Source organism: Arvicanthis niloticus, chromosome 4, assembly GCF_011762505.2.
Source record: "Arvicanthis niloticus isolate mArvNil1 chromosome 4, mArvNil1.pat.X, whole genome shotgun sequence".
Classification (NCBI taxonomy): Eukaryota; Metazoa; Chordata; class Mammalia; order Rodentia; family Muridae; genus Arvicanthis; species Arvicanthis niloticus.
Window position 1 is genome coordinate 7,074,237 of NC_047661.1, and position 15,182 is coordinate 7,089,418.

The following is a 15,182-nucleotide window of genomic DNA, read 5'->3' on the forward strand; positions in this document are numbered from 1 at the left end:
TTGATTGTAATTGCTGTTATATTTATAGTCTCTATATTTTCATGTGGCCTCTATACATATACCAATAAAACTTTACCTTTTATGTGTAATTTGTTGCAGTATTACATATGGCCAACAGATTGATCAAAATAATGCAAAAATCCCTTAACAGATGTGCTGATATAAAATGTTATTAATTAAATAAAGCAAATTATAAATCAATTTTTAAGAAATGACAGAACAATCATTTTAAGTATCATTTAAGTATAGATATTTGTAAGATGAAGTTAAAGGAACACAACCAAATCACTACAGACCTTAGGTCAGTGAATCAAAGTCAACTAATTAAATGAAAGAATTTTTTTTTTTTAGAAATACAATGCTTCTCTTGCCTACATCTGCCCTAGTATTTCCAGCTCTTCCTTGAATTTCTCAGTTATCATGTAGTGATTGCTATTTTAAAATATTATTTTAGAGGTTTCACTTTCTGATAATTGTATAATACTATATTTTCTACTGATAACACTTTGAGATTACTTTATTGCTATGTAAATAATACAAAACAAATTAGGATGAATTTATCCACACCATGGCAGGCAAAGTTCAATAGAATTCTGTGAAACTAATTTAATATGCAGATCATCTTAGATATCTTGGGATAAACAGACTCCAGTTTACACACACCATTTAATTTTTAATGAACCATATAAATTTGGAGTTCCAGGAGACTTATATTCAAATACTTACAAGATCTGGAAATAATGGAAATATAGAATCACGGTGAAAGGAGGGTGTGGTTTATTTTGGGAGGAAGACAAGAATTTACTTGTCAGTTATTGCAACCTGATTTTTAAAAACAAGCTGAAAATTACATATTTTATGTGAAATACTTTTTGAAAATATTGTCACTAGTGTAAATGATAACAAACAATAAAACACTGTGGGAGTAAACTAAACGCTTCTATGACTGGATTTGGTTCTTGGGCTTCCTATTTGCCATGCTGGACCAATGTCAACTATCTGATTTTACAGTTGGGAAAGCAGATTTGAAGTTTCAGCAAGATGCTACAGATACCTTTCTAACATGTTCACTTGACACAAAATACTTAGGGTAAATTATCCTTGGTCCAGGCTGTGGAGGTTTTGGGAAGAACACACAGATGAGAGTTTGTGGGCTGCTCTGAGAAAGCACTCTTTCTGTGCCCAAGATGAGCTTTGCCTCTTTGAAACAACCTCAGATGGTTGTTTCAACAAAAGATGAGCCTTATCCCAGAACTATTTCTTTGTTGTCCCTGTTAACAATGTAGTTTTCATTTCTTCTTTTTCTACCCAGTCAAAGATGCTGTGCGCATCTTCAAGTTACATTTCACCTAAGTGAAATTGTTGTGTGGGCAGATGCAGGACAACATATATTATATTTGCACATGTGTAGTTATTATTTTGACATTTGTTGAATTACTGTCATAGTGTTCACATGTCATCTGTAGTGAAGGAGACTATTGTATACGCTGGTGAGAATGGATACACTTAGCATATTTTAATACTTTGAAAAACTTACTTTTGATTGCTTTATTGTTGCATATCCTAAGGTGAACTTCATGGCATGGCTATGGAATTATCAACAATTTATACCACAAGGCTGAATTTGTGGTTTTGGTAAAAGTATATTTCCTTTATGTTTGGAACAAAGATGAACATGAAAATACAAAGCGAATGTATCTGATTTGATTAAGTAGACGTATTGAACAATGATTTTCACTAGATTAATACTTAATGAATAAGCTATGTTTTCTGATTACAAGTGACACTTGGCTAGCATTTACATTGTTTGCCTATCTAGCCCTAAAAAAAATTCCTAAACAAGAGAATTGACTTTTAAGCTTTATTGGAGAAAAGTAGTCTAATTATCATAAGGATATTTTAAAGTTTTACACAAAGATAGCATGTATATTTTGATTAATTGGTTAGTCAGAATAACATAGTCCTTAATCTTTTGTCTTGTACCTTGGAAAAGAATTGTAGGGAGCTGCAAACATACTAATTTTATGAATGTCCAATCTCAGTTGATATATCTGCAATGCAAATTCTATAGCTAAGTAAACCTTAGGAAATGTACAAGAATGCCTACTGTCTGTATCTTCTAGATGTAACAGGGTAGCTACACCTATGATCTATCAACAATAAGGTCACCTAAATAAGACCTACATAAAGACATCAGTTGAGTTGTCAACATGGCAGGAAAATTTAAAAGGTCTCCTGTATATATAAAGATCTATGGTTACAGAGGAATGGAGATCAGTTTTTTTTTTTTTTCCCATACCAAGTGGTAATTTATCCAAATGGCAGAATCTGCCCCATGAGACCCAATAGTCAGCCCTAAACACATTTTCTTAGTTCACCTTTTGTGATAAGTACCATGAGGAAAACCAACTTGAGAAGGAAGGGGTTTATTGCATATTACAACTTAGAATTCATCATGAAGGGAAGCTATGTCAGCCACTCAGAGCACGAATTTGGAAGCAGGAACTGATGCAGAACCATGGGAAAATTCTTATTGTTCTGGTCTCCTTGTAATGTTTAGTCTGCTTTCTTGTATAACCTAGGACTACCTGTCAGGGGTAGCACCACTCATAGTAGCCTGGGTTTTCCCATATCAATCAGTAATTAAAAAATGTACCATAGACTTACGATTTTGATAGAATAGTTTCTTAATTGATATTCACTGTTTCTAGATGGCTGTAGCTTGTGCCAAGCTGACAAAACCCAGCCACCACACACATGTACACATGAGCAACATGGACTAACACACATATATATTTATTTGTGTGTGTGTATGTGTGTTTATCAGGAGTAATTAGAGAAGAAAAGGCCATTCACTCCAGAGGGAGTGGGGACACAGAAAGAGTTGGAAAGGAAGATGTAGGGGTGCAAATGGTATGAATCCTCATGTAAGAAGTTCTCAGAAATTTAAATCAAAAACAAATCTGAAAAAGTACTAATTTTCATGTTATTATCTTTCACATGAAGTGATGACATTTCATGCCTTATAAATCTAGAGCTTTCAGAACAAAGCAGAGAACATGGGAAGAAGATTGTGGTCTCATGTCAGATTTCTTGTAACATCTCATTCAGGGCTATTATTGGTGGCTACTTTTTCAAGGACTGACATTCAAGAATGAAGTAATTCTAGATATGGAAGGTGGTAGACTACTCCCCAGGAACAAGGACAGGGCAGGAGATTCTGTGCAAACGGAGTTAGATAGTGACTAACTGTTCTCTGAAAAGCAGCTTTTTAGAGCCTAGTATTGAGCAAAAGCATCTGGGCTCAAGCTAAGGAAGGAGAGAAGGCAGAGCAGCCATGATCAAAGCTTCTGACATCAGTTGTGATTTTAGCTCTAGAAGAAAAATGTCAACCACTCATATCTATTTATAAGATATGGATCTATTAATCATGTCCATGCTTTCATCCAGCTCCCTAAATATGATTCTTCCTAAATATAGTTATAAAAACATTTAATGTTCTAATATGATAATATTATTTGTGCCACTACAGCATTACTTCTATTATTTTTCATTTTTGTAAACATTTCTTGCCTTTTTTATGCATGATAGTTTTACGATGAATCATAAACATCATAAATTTTACTTTGTTGTGTACTTTATCTTTTTTAAATTAAAATTCTTTAGGTTTGTTTTTGTGCAGTTGTTGAGCTGTGTCTAAATTTTGACTCTTTGAGAGTCATGCTTTTAGATTTTGTTAGGTAGAATCAAAGCTACATTTGGTACAGGAGTTATTTTCACTTCTTTATGATACAATACCCGATGCCCATGCATTATAAAACCCCCAGAGCCCTCAGTAGATTTTTACTCCTTTTCTTGGTGCAGTTGTTGCCTCCTCCCTGCTCTTCTATTTTGTAGACCCAAGCCTCTTTGGCTTCTCTGAACTCCATCCCCTCAGTTTAGGGAGGCTTCAGGTTTTGCTTGGGCTTGTCTTCTCTGCATCTTGATTTGAAATTGCTTCCAGGCATTGGGGCAATCACTGACTCTTCCTTCGTCTCTCAGGGAACCCTGGGAGTTATGGATCATATGTCTTTGTTACCCAATGACCATTGTCTTGAAAACCATTGATTTATAAGTGTGTCCAAATTATTTCTTGTTTTCATTGGGGCAGTTATATCTGCTTCCTGTCACTCTACCTTGCCTGGGTACAGATGTCTCTGGAAGAGCCCTGACATATTAAAATTGCTATTTGATCTTGGAAAACTACTACATCTAATAGTCTTCTTTACTCTTGATAAAGTGGGGATAATATCTCAACTATTAATTGATGAAATTGTATAGGAAAAGATGTATGTTATAATCAATTAGATTAAGGCACAGGAACATTCATATCCAATAGTGGTTTTTTTTTTGTTTTTAGTGTTTTTATGTCATTTAATTAAAAAACTCAACAAAGATAAAAAACAAGCATTTTACATAAGCATACATTCTCAACATCTGCAGATGAGATAAATAAAAGAAGGCTAAAGCAGACAAATTGTGTATTGCTTTCTTTGGTATGTCACCAATATCATACTCTGCAGAAACAAAGTATGTTAAAAAACAAAACCCATGGTCTTAAAATAATTGTCCTTTAGTATTAAAAAAAATATTCAGCAATAACACAGTAGATGTAGTTTTCAAATTGACAAGAATGCATAATACTTCATTCTCTGAGGGGTAGGTAGATGCTTTCCAAAATTAAGGTCTAGGAGAGCCAACTTTTTTCTAGCTATCCTTTCACTTGGCTCTTTTTTTAAATATCACATTCAAACTCTCAGACACCATTCTTTTGGAAAATCTTTTTCACATCTGAAAATTCTCTCTTACCGGTCAGTTTCACACCATCCATTCCATTTTCTATGAGGCAATTCTGTTTTATTCAGCATCATCTAAACTCAATGCTGCCAAATAAAAAAAAAAAAAAGAACAAAAATTCCACTGAATTCGCTCTAATGAACAGCACATATACACGTTGTGGCTCTATTAAAGTAATATTTACAGGTCAGAACTAAGAGAAAACTAAGGGCCCACTCAATATATAGCAGCAGCTCATGTCTAAATATATACATGTATGTAATGTTTTCACAGTTAATCTTAAAAAATTACATGATATGTTCAGAAATCTTTCTCCTATAGTCTATAAATAATGCTCTAAAAGTCCAACTAATGAAGTATAAGAGTGGATCAAATTAAATAAATCTTCCGAGCCCTCAAGAACAGGTGTTTGAGCTGGCAAAGCTTGAGGTGTGTTCTATAGAGGGTGTCCTGTCAGGCCGTACCAGGAAAGACAGTCCTTGTTCTAACCCCGGTAGGAGAGAAACTCCAACATTTTGGAAGGAACAGGCAGTTTCTGGACTTCTTGGGTGGGCATCACTCTTCGGATTGACATGCGACATAAATGTTGAAGGCTAGGGACTTGCCTTGGAGTGGCCCAAAAACACACACTTCCATCATGTGTCCCAGCAGCTAAAACACTGCCGTCAGTAGAAAAGGCACAGCAAAGACCATTGCTCAAAGGTGCAACTTGTACTGGACAATCCTCATCGATTCTCCAAAACCTCACCATTTCATCATCAGCAAGGCTGGCAACATGCAGTCCATCATGTCTGAAAGACACAGCTCTTACCCACCGGTCACTTGCTCCTCCAGCAAATGTTGGAGTAGGTGGGGGAAACAGGTGCCCGAACTCCAACAAAAGGTCTCCTCTGTGTGGGTCCCAGACATATACACGAGTATCATAAGATGCAGTAGCTAGTAATGCCATCAGGAGAAAAGTCACAAGCTACATCATGGCCTTCCAGTCTCCTTATCATGGTGTATCTACCCATATTCCAAAGGAAAACTGCTTTATTGGCTCCAACTGAACACAGCGTAGAACAGTCGGGAGAGAATGCACAACTGTACACCCAGTTCTGATGTCCCTGCAATACTTTCACCATGTTTTCATCATCTTTCAGGTCCCACACTCTAAGAGTTTTTGTCTCTTGAAGCTGAAACAAGGAGTAAGCTCCCATCTGGAGCAAAAGTTAAGTCTCTAACCACTTCAGTGTGGTCTACCAAATTAAGGAGGAGTTTTTCTGTATATACATCCCATATTTTGATGCGACAATTGTTTAATCCTGTGGCAAGGAGTAGCTGATCCTGTCTAAATCTGAACCGATGCCATTCTATATTAATGCAACGACTCTGTTTTTCTGGAACTGAAGACCCAAAAGCAAGACTCCAAACTATGTCTCCACAGTCTATAATGTGTTCATGGGGTTTATTTTTTTGACCACCATTACTACTTTGTCTTGCCAATTTTAGACAGCTTGGATTGGTAACATTCTTGGAACCATGTAAAACAAAGTTCTTAAGGCACTGGGACCACAGGACAAGCTTCACAATATGATATCCTTGTAACCACACAAAGGAGGAACTATCTGGAGCAAAAGCAGCAGTCCAGTTTTCACCACCACATTTCTTGTTGAAAGGAGCTGCTGGAGCTAAAAGTTCCCCTATAGTGAGTGATCTCACGGGAAATAGGGAACCTCAATTGAGGTGCTGTCTCCCATCAGATTGCCCCAGGAAGCATGCCTATGGGCATTTTCTTGATTAGTGATACATGTGAGAAATCTCAGCCCATTGTGAGCAGTGCTACTCCTGGGCAGGTGGTTCTAAGTTTTATAAGAAAAACAAAAGCCTCAAACAAGTCAGTAAGCAGCATTCCTCCATAGTTTCTGCTGGTTTCTATCCTGCAGAGTTCCCGCCCTGGTTGTTTCCCATGATGGACTCCAATAGTGGGTTTTAATAAAAGAATCTAATTTATTGGCTGTTTTATGTCTTTGGCAGCAGAGATGCTTGCCATATTTACTGCCCACTTACCAAATAAAGGCTTTGTCATTTAGCTTTAGAACGGTTCCTAAAAGAGCCATAAACTAAGCAGATAATCTTTCTCCATCCAGAACCCACAGTGCATTATATTTAACTGAAATATTTTGCTAAGGATGAAAATAGTCTAAGTGATTTTGCAGTAATAAAAATCTTACCTTGTCTTATAAACTAATTTAAGATAAGTAATTATTTTCACTTAAGTATGAGGCAAAAAGTACACACAAGTATTGACTAAAATCATTTGTCTACAATCCAAACTTATGAAACTTAAAAAAGAAAACAAAAACAGTTTTGTACCATTTGAAAATAAAATAAAATAAAATAAAATAAAAATCCCAAACAAATGGTGCCAAGAAACAAGCTGGAGTAGCCATTCTAATACCCAATAAAATAGACTTTCAACCAAAACTTATCAAAAGAGATGGGCAAGCAGACTTCATACTCATCAAAGGATAACTCCACCAAGATGAACTCTCAGTTCTGAACATTTATACCCCAAATGCAAGGTCACTCACATTTGTTAAAGCACCACTACTAAAGCTCAAAAGCACAATAGTAGTGCAAGAGTTCACAACACCACTCTCACTAACAGACAGCTAATGGAAACAGAAATTAAACAGAGACACAGTGAAACTAACAGGAATTATGAGCCAAATGGATTTAACAGGTATCTATAGAACATTTCACCCCCAAACAAATGAATATATCTTCTTCTTAGCACCACATAGTACCTTCTCCAAAATTAACCATATAACTGGACACAAAACAAGCCTCAAGAGATGCAATTGAAATAATCCCATGAATGCTGTCACATCACCATGGAGTAAGGCTGGTCTTCAATAATAACAAAAACAACAGAAATGGAAACTGAACAACTCTCTACTCAATGATAACTTGGTCAGGGAAGAAATAAAGAAGGAAAATAAAGACTTCCTAGAATTTAGTGAAAATGAAAGCAAAGCATATCCAAACTTACGGGACACAATGAAAGCAGTGCTAAGAGGAAGCATTAAGTGCCCTCATGAAGAAATTAGAGAGATCCTACACTAGCAACTTAACGGCACACCTAAGAGCTCTAGAACAAAAAGGAGCAAACACACTCAAAAGGAGTAGGTAGCAGGAAATAATCAAACTCAGGTCTGAAAACAACCAATTAGAAACAAAGAGAATGATACAAAGTACCAACAAAACTAAGAGATGGTTATTTAAGAAAATCAACGAGATAGATAAACCTTAGCCAAACTATCTAAAGAAAAAAATTAACAAAAATTAACAAAATTAGATATGAAAAGGAGAGACATAACAACAGAAACTGAGGAAATTAAAAAAAAAAACATCAGATCCTGTGGCAGAGCCTTCCCCTAATGAACAAACTGGGCAAGAAGGAGGCAGAACTTCCAGATTGGAGAGAGGAAGAGGAGTCAGAAGAAAGAAACTTCTTATTAGATAGAAGAGGGCATGAAGTACAGTGTTGGTAACTGGAGGATTTATAACTTAAAATAGCTTACAAAATTAGGATGCTAGCTTCTGCACTTAGTGATTGTGTTGCCTGTTGATTCTAAACTAAGATTGCATGGTGTTTTTTTCATGCTGTGACTCAACTGGGTTCCAGTGGGTACAGTGACAGAGCACCCAAGCCAGCCACAGGAATTTGGAAGTATGGAACAGGCATGGCAGTTGCCAGCCACAGTGGAGAGAGCAGTTTCAGAGCTCTGAGTCGGAGTGTCTGCTGGGCTGAGAACAGGTCAACATATCTCCCAGGCTGAGAACAAGCTGGCTTGTTCACCAGTGCTTTGCCAGCAGTAGTGAGTGATTCTTTTAAAATATTTTACACAACAAAATCCTACTCAAAAGGCCTTTACTCAGAAAAACTGAAAAATCTAGATGAAATAGATAATTTTCTAGACATATACCACATAACAAAGTTAAATCAGAATCAGGTAAACTATCTAAGCAGACCCTAACCCTAAGGAAATAAAAGTAGTCATTAAAAGCCTAGCAACAACAACAACAACAACAACAACAACAACAGCAACAACAGCAACAACAACAACAACAACACAAAACCAAAACCAAAACCCCCAGGGCCAGATGGTTTTAGTGTAGAATTCTATCAGAGCTTCAAAGAAGACCTAAAACCAATAGTTCTCAAACTATTCCATAAAATAATAACAAAAGGAACACTACCTACTTTGTTCTATGAAGCCACAGTTATGCTGATACCTAAACCACACAAAGACCCAACAAAGAAAGAGAACTTCAGACCAATTTTGTTTATGAATATTGGTGCAAAAATACTCAAGAAAATTCTTGAAAACCAAATCCAAGAACACATCAAAATGATCATTCACCACAATCAAGTAGGCTTCATCCCAGGGATGCGAGGATGGTTCAATATACAGAAATCCATCAATGTAATCTACTACATAAACAAACTCAAAGAAAAAAAATCACAGGATCATTTTATTAGATGCAGAAAAACCCTTTGCCAAAATACAATATTCCTTCATGTTAAAAGTCTTCAAGAGATCAAGAAATCAATGCATATACCCCAAAATAATAAGAGGAATATACAGCAAACCAACAGCCAACATCAAATTAAATTGAGAGAAACTTGAAGATATCTCAGTAAAATCAGGGACAAGGCTGCCCACTCTCCCTATTTGTTTTGTACAGTACTTGAAGTTCTAGGTAACAAAAGGAGGTCAAAGAGATAAAATTGGAAAGGAAGAAGGCAAGGTATCATTATTTGCAGATGATAAGGTAGTATATATAAGTGACCCCAAAGATTCTACCAGAGAACTTCTACACCTGATAAACAACTTCAGCAACGTGGCTGGATATAAAATTAACTCAAACAATCAGTAGCCTTACTCCACACAAAGGATAAATGGGCTGAGAAAGAAATTAGGGAAGCAACACCCCTCACAGTACTCAAAAGTAATATAAAATATCTTGGTGTAACTCTAATCAGGTAAGTGAAAGATCTGAATCACCAGAACTTCAAGTTTCTGAAAAAGAAATCAAAGAAGTCCTCAGAAGATGGAAAGATCTCCCATACTCATGGATCACTATGATTAACATAGTAAACATGACCAAGTTACCAAAAGCATTCAAATAATCCCCATTAAAATTCCAACTAATTTCTTCACAGAGATAGAAAGAGCAATTCTCAACTTCGTATGAAATAACAAAAAATGCAGGACAGTGAAAACAATTTTCAATAGTAAAAGAACTTTTGGGAGAATTATCATCCCTAACCTTAGGCTGTACTATAGAACAATAGTGATAAAAAACAGCATCATATTGGTACAGAGACAGAGAGATAGATCAATGGAATATAAATGAAGACTCAGAAATAAACCAAACACACCTATGGTCATTTGATCTTTAACAAAGAAGCCAAAACCATACAGTGGAAACAAGAAAGCATCTTCAACAAATGGTGCTGACCTAACTGGTGGTCTCCATGTAGAAGAATAGTAATTTATCCATTTTTTACCTCCTTGTACAAAGCTCAAGTCCAAGTGGATCAAAGACCTCAATGTAAAACCAGATACACTGAATCTATTAAAAGAGAAACTGGGAAATAGCCTCAAATATATTGGCAAGAGGGAAATTTTCCTGAACAGAACACCAATGGCTCAAGCTCTAAGATCAACAATTGATAAATGAACCCTCACAAAACTGTAAGTCAAAGGACATTGTCGATAGTACAAAACAGCAACCTACAGATTGAGAAAAGATCTTTATCAACCCTACATCCTATAGAGGAGTAGTATCCAAAATACACATAGAATTCAGGAAGTTAGACTCCAGAAAAGCAAATAACCTAAATAAAAATGGGGTACAGAGCTAAACAATGAATTCTCAACTGAGAAATCTCAAATGACTGAGATTCACCTAAAGAAATGTTTAACATCCTTAGTCATCAGGGAAATGCAAATCAAAACAACCATGGGATTCTGCTTTATGCCAATCAGAATTGCTAAGATAAAAAACTCAGGTGACAGCAGATGCTGGTGAGGATGTGAGAAAGAAAACACTGTTCCATTGCTGATGAAATTGAAAGCTGGAATCACTTTGGAAATGATTCTAGTAGTTCGTCAGAAAACTGGAAATAGCTTTACCTGAAGACCACTCCTGGGCACATACCTAAAGAACACTCCATCATATGATAAGGACATGTGCAACACTATGTTTATAATAGCCTTATTTATAATAAACAGAAACAGAAAACAATCCAGTTTTCCCTCAACAGAAGAATGAATACAGAAAATGTGGTACATTTACACAATGGAATACTACTCAGTTATTTAAAAGGACAACTTCATAAATTTTGCAGGCAAATGAATGGAATTAGAACTCATCCGGAGTGAGGTAACCCAGACACAAAAGGATATACATGGTATGTACTCACTCATAAATGGAAATTAGCCCCAAATCTTAGAATACCCAAAATGCAACTCACAGAACATATGAAGCTTAAGAAGAAGGAAAGCCAAAGTGTGGATGCTAAAATCCTACTTAGAATGGGAAACAAAGTGATTACTGGAGGCAGAGGGAGGAAGGGACCTGGTGGAATAGGGGAGGAGGAGGGCAAAAAGGGGGCATGATCAGGTGTGGGGGAGAGACATGAGAGAAGTCAAGAGGGCTAGGAGAATGAGTGTAAATGTGTAACAGTGTGTGTGTGTGTGGGGGGGAACGGTAGGCACTAGAATGTCCCAGACACTAGGGATGCAAGAGGATCCCAGAACCCAACAGGAATGACATTAGCCAAAATGCCCAACAGCAGTGTTATAGAACCTGAAGAGACCACCTCCAGTAGATAGACATGGTCCACAGTTAAGGGATGCAGCCACCCATATCATCTCAAGGTTTTTGACCCAGAAATGTTTCTGTCTAGAGGAAATACAGGGACAAAAAATGGGTCAGAGAATGAAGGAAAGACCAACCAGAGATCGTGCCACCTTGGGATCCATCCCATCTGCAGATACCAAACCCCGTCACTACTGCTGATGACAAGGCATGATTGCAGACAGGAGCCTAACATGGCTGTCCTCTGAGAGATTCTGCCAGCACCTGACTAAGACAGATGCAGATACTCACAGCCACCCATTGGACTGAGCCCAGGGACCACAATGGAAGAGCTGGGGGAAGTACTGAAGAAGCTGAAGGTGATTGTAACCCCATAGGAAGAACAACAGTGTTAAATATCTGGACCCCTTGGAGCTCTCAGGGAGCTCCACCAAAAAGAATACATGAGCTTGTTTGTGGTTCCCACTACATATATAGCAGAGGATTGCCTTATCTGGCATCAGTGGGAGGGGAAGTACTTGGTCCTGTGGAGGCTTAATGTTCCAGAGAAGAGGGATGTTAGGGGGGTGAGGCAGTAGTAGGTGGTATTCTAAGATAGCACCCTCTTAGAAGTAAAGGGGAGGGGATATGGGGTAGGAGACTCATAGAGGGAAGACTGGGAAGGGGGGGACAGCATTTGAAATGTAAATAAATAATAAAAAAAGAAAATGATATTTTTCTTGTTAAATGAAAAATATTTTCAGACATGTAGAATTTTAATTTGTACTGATGTACTAATGGATGAAAACAATCTATGGCTTCTTATTGAATATTGAGTTAAGCCATTCTAGTTGAGACAACTAAAGTAATGACTTTTATTTTGTTAAATACTGTACATGATTATTTAATTGAAGCTATGTCTAGGTCAAATTCATTGTATCTATTGCCTTTCTTATTTTGTAGAAAAGCTCATTTTGGCTCACAGTTGGAGGCTACAGTCCATCATAGTGGAAAGTCATGGTGTTAGGGGTTGAAAACTCCTAACATTATTCCCACAGACCAGTTCCAAAAACTAATAAACCCCATGGTCAGGTTTATCACAGAAAGACAGCCTCAATAACAATTTTCCAAGTTATATATTTTCCTTTTTGCTATGGAAAAACACTTAACAAATACAAATGAACAAAGGAAGGGTTATTTTGACTCATAGTTTGCATAATTCATTATGGTGAGAGGTATCGTGGTAGGAGTGTAAAACAGTTGGCAATATTATGTCTACAAGATAGAAGCAGAAGTAGAAGAGAAAAGATGAAGGCAGATGGCTTCTCTACAGGGAAATTTGCTTCAGAGTCTCCCTGTTTTGTGTATAAATGCACTAGAATCAGTGTCCCAGTCTAAGCCCCTAACTATGCTATTGTCCAAATGTTGGTGGTGGTTACTTGCAATCAGAATCAGCAGAAAGTATGATTAGATACTAGCACGGTATTTGCTTGTACGAAAAAGTGCTGCTGATAGTAGTTGCTAAAGTGACAGTATGATCTTGGGCACTGCAGACTTTAGTGGGTTTCTGCTAGGAGAAAAATCATTAGACATAAGTCACTTAAGTCAGTCCAAGTTCAGATCACAGGTCTATTGCTACTTAAAAATAGAAGTAACTTATATGTAGCTTCTGTCCAAAGAGCAGATGATAAAAAAATTTATTTATATATATATATATTTATACACACACACACACACATATATATATGTATAATGTTGAACTAAAATGAAATTGCAATGACAGCTACAAAACCCATTGCCAAGAGGTGTCTAATGATTCTATTAGCTTTTGATTCTTTCTGTTTTCCTTTAAAAGGTTTTACTTTGTGATACAGTGGCAACCATCATGAGTACCTACCAGTGTAATGAGGAATGGATAATAAAATAGAAAATGAATGTGAGGCAGCTTCTGGTTTTAGTTGTTTTCCCAGCTATTGTCACAAAGTATTCATCATCAAAACAAGATTTCAAGTTAAGAGAGTTTCAAAGTCAATATATTTCTGAAGTGGAGACTTTTAGTAATTTTACATTTAGAGAGAAAAAAAAACTATTTTAAATTTCACTTCATTTTTTTTTCTTGATATGATAGCTTACATGTTAGATTCCACCAAAAAGAAATATTCTATTGATATGAGAGTTACATTCTTCCAAAGGCCTGTGCCAGTGCCCTGAGCAATCCTAGGGCACCAGCTCTGAACACAGTCCTCCAAAACCCAGAGAAAGCTGGACTCCAAGGAGCTCTAACATGCCCAGGAACATAGAATAACAGGATTACAGGATCTCATGAGCTTGGTCAAACCAGGATTTCAGGATCCCAAAAGCAGCCTGACTTCCAAGAGCACTTACACCCAGGACCTCAGGATCACAGGATCACAGAGACAGCTGAATTCTGAAAAGTTCTGACACAACCAAGATAACAGGGCAAACAGGTTCCAGTCAGAGACAGTGAGTGTAGGTAGCACTAGAGATAACCAGATGGCTAAAGGCATGCACACTAACATAAGCAACAGAAACAAAGGTTCTGGTATTATCAGAACCCAGTTCTCCCACCATAGCAAATCTTGAAAATTCCATGACACCAAAAAAGCAAGGTTCTAATTTAAAACCACTTCTCATGTTGATGAGAGAGGACTTTAAGAAGGACATAAATAACTCCCTTAAAGAAAAACAGGAGAACACAAGTAAACAGGTAGAAGCCCTTAAAGAGGAAACACAAAAATCCGTTAAAGAATTACAAGAAAACACACCAAACAGGTGAAGGAATTGAACAAAACCATGTAGGACATGAAAATAGAAATAGAAACTAAAGAAATCACAAAGGGAGACTACCATGGAGATGAAAAACCTAGGAAAGACATCAGTAGTCATGGATGCAAGCATCATCAACAGAATACAAGAGATACAAGAGAGAATCTCAGGTGCATAAGATACCACAGAAAACATTGTCAAAGAGAATTCAAAATACAAAAAGCTCCTAACCCAAGACATCTGGAAAATCCAGGACACAATGAGAAGACCAAACCTAAGGATAATAAGTAAAGAAGAGAGCAAAGATTCCCAACTTAAAGGGCCAGTAAATATCTTCAACAAAATTATAGAAGAAAACTTCCCTAACCTAAAGAAAGAGATATCTATGAACATACAAGAGGCCTACAAAATTCCAAATAGACTAGATCAGAAAAAAATTCCTCCTATTACATAATAATCAAAACACCAAATGTACAAAACAAAGAAAGAATATTAAAAAGCAGTAAGGGAGAAAGGTCAAGTAACTTATAAAGGCAGACCTATCAGAATTACACCAGACTTTTTACCAGAGACTATAAAAGCCAGAAGATCCTGGACAGATGTCATACAGACCCTAAGAGAACACAAATGCCAGCCCAGGCTACTATACCTAGCAAAACTCTCAATTACTATAGATGGAGAAACCAAGATATTGTATGACAAAA

General features: G+C 36.8%; 1 protein-coding gene and 1 pseudogene across 3 annotated transcripts in view; both read right to left on the reverse strand.

Annotated features, from left to right (window-relative positions):
- The window catches only part of Agtr1 (angiotensin II receptor type 1), a 64,002-nt gene that overhangs the window by 18,894 nt on the left and 29,926 nt on the right, over positions 1-15,182 (reverse strand). The window contains exon 2 of one of the 3 annotated variants that reach the window (XM_076932187.1): positions 4,849-4,922. The exons of the other annotated variants lie outside the window; for them this stretch is intronic. The gene's annotated coding sequence lies outside the window, so the exon portion shown is untranslated. The remainder of the gene's footprint in view (positions 1-4,848; positions 4,923-15,182) is intronic. 3 annotated transcript variants of the gene reach the window in all.
- On the reverse strand, positions 5,287-6,140 carry LOC117706791 (WD repeat and SOCS box-containing protein 1 pseudogene; annotated as a pseudogene).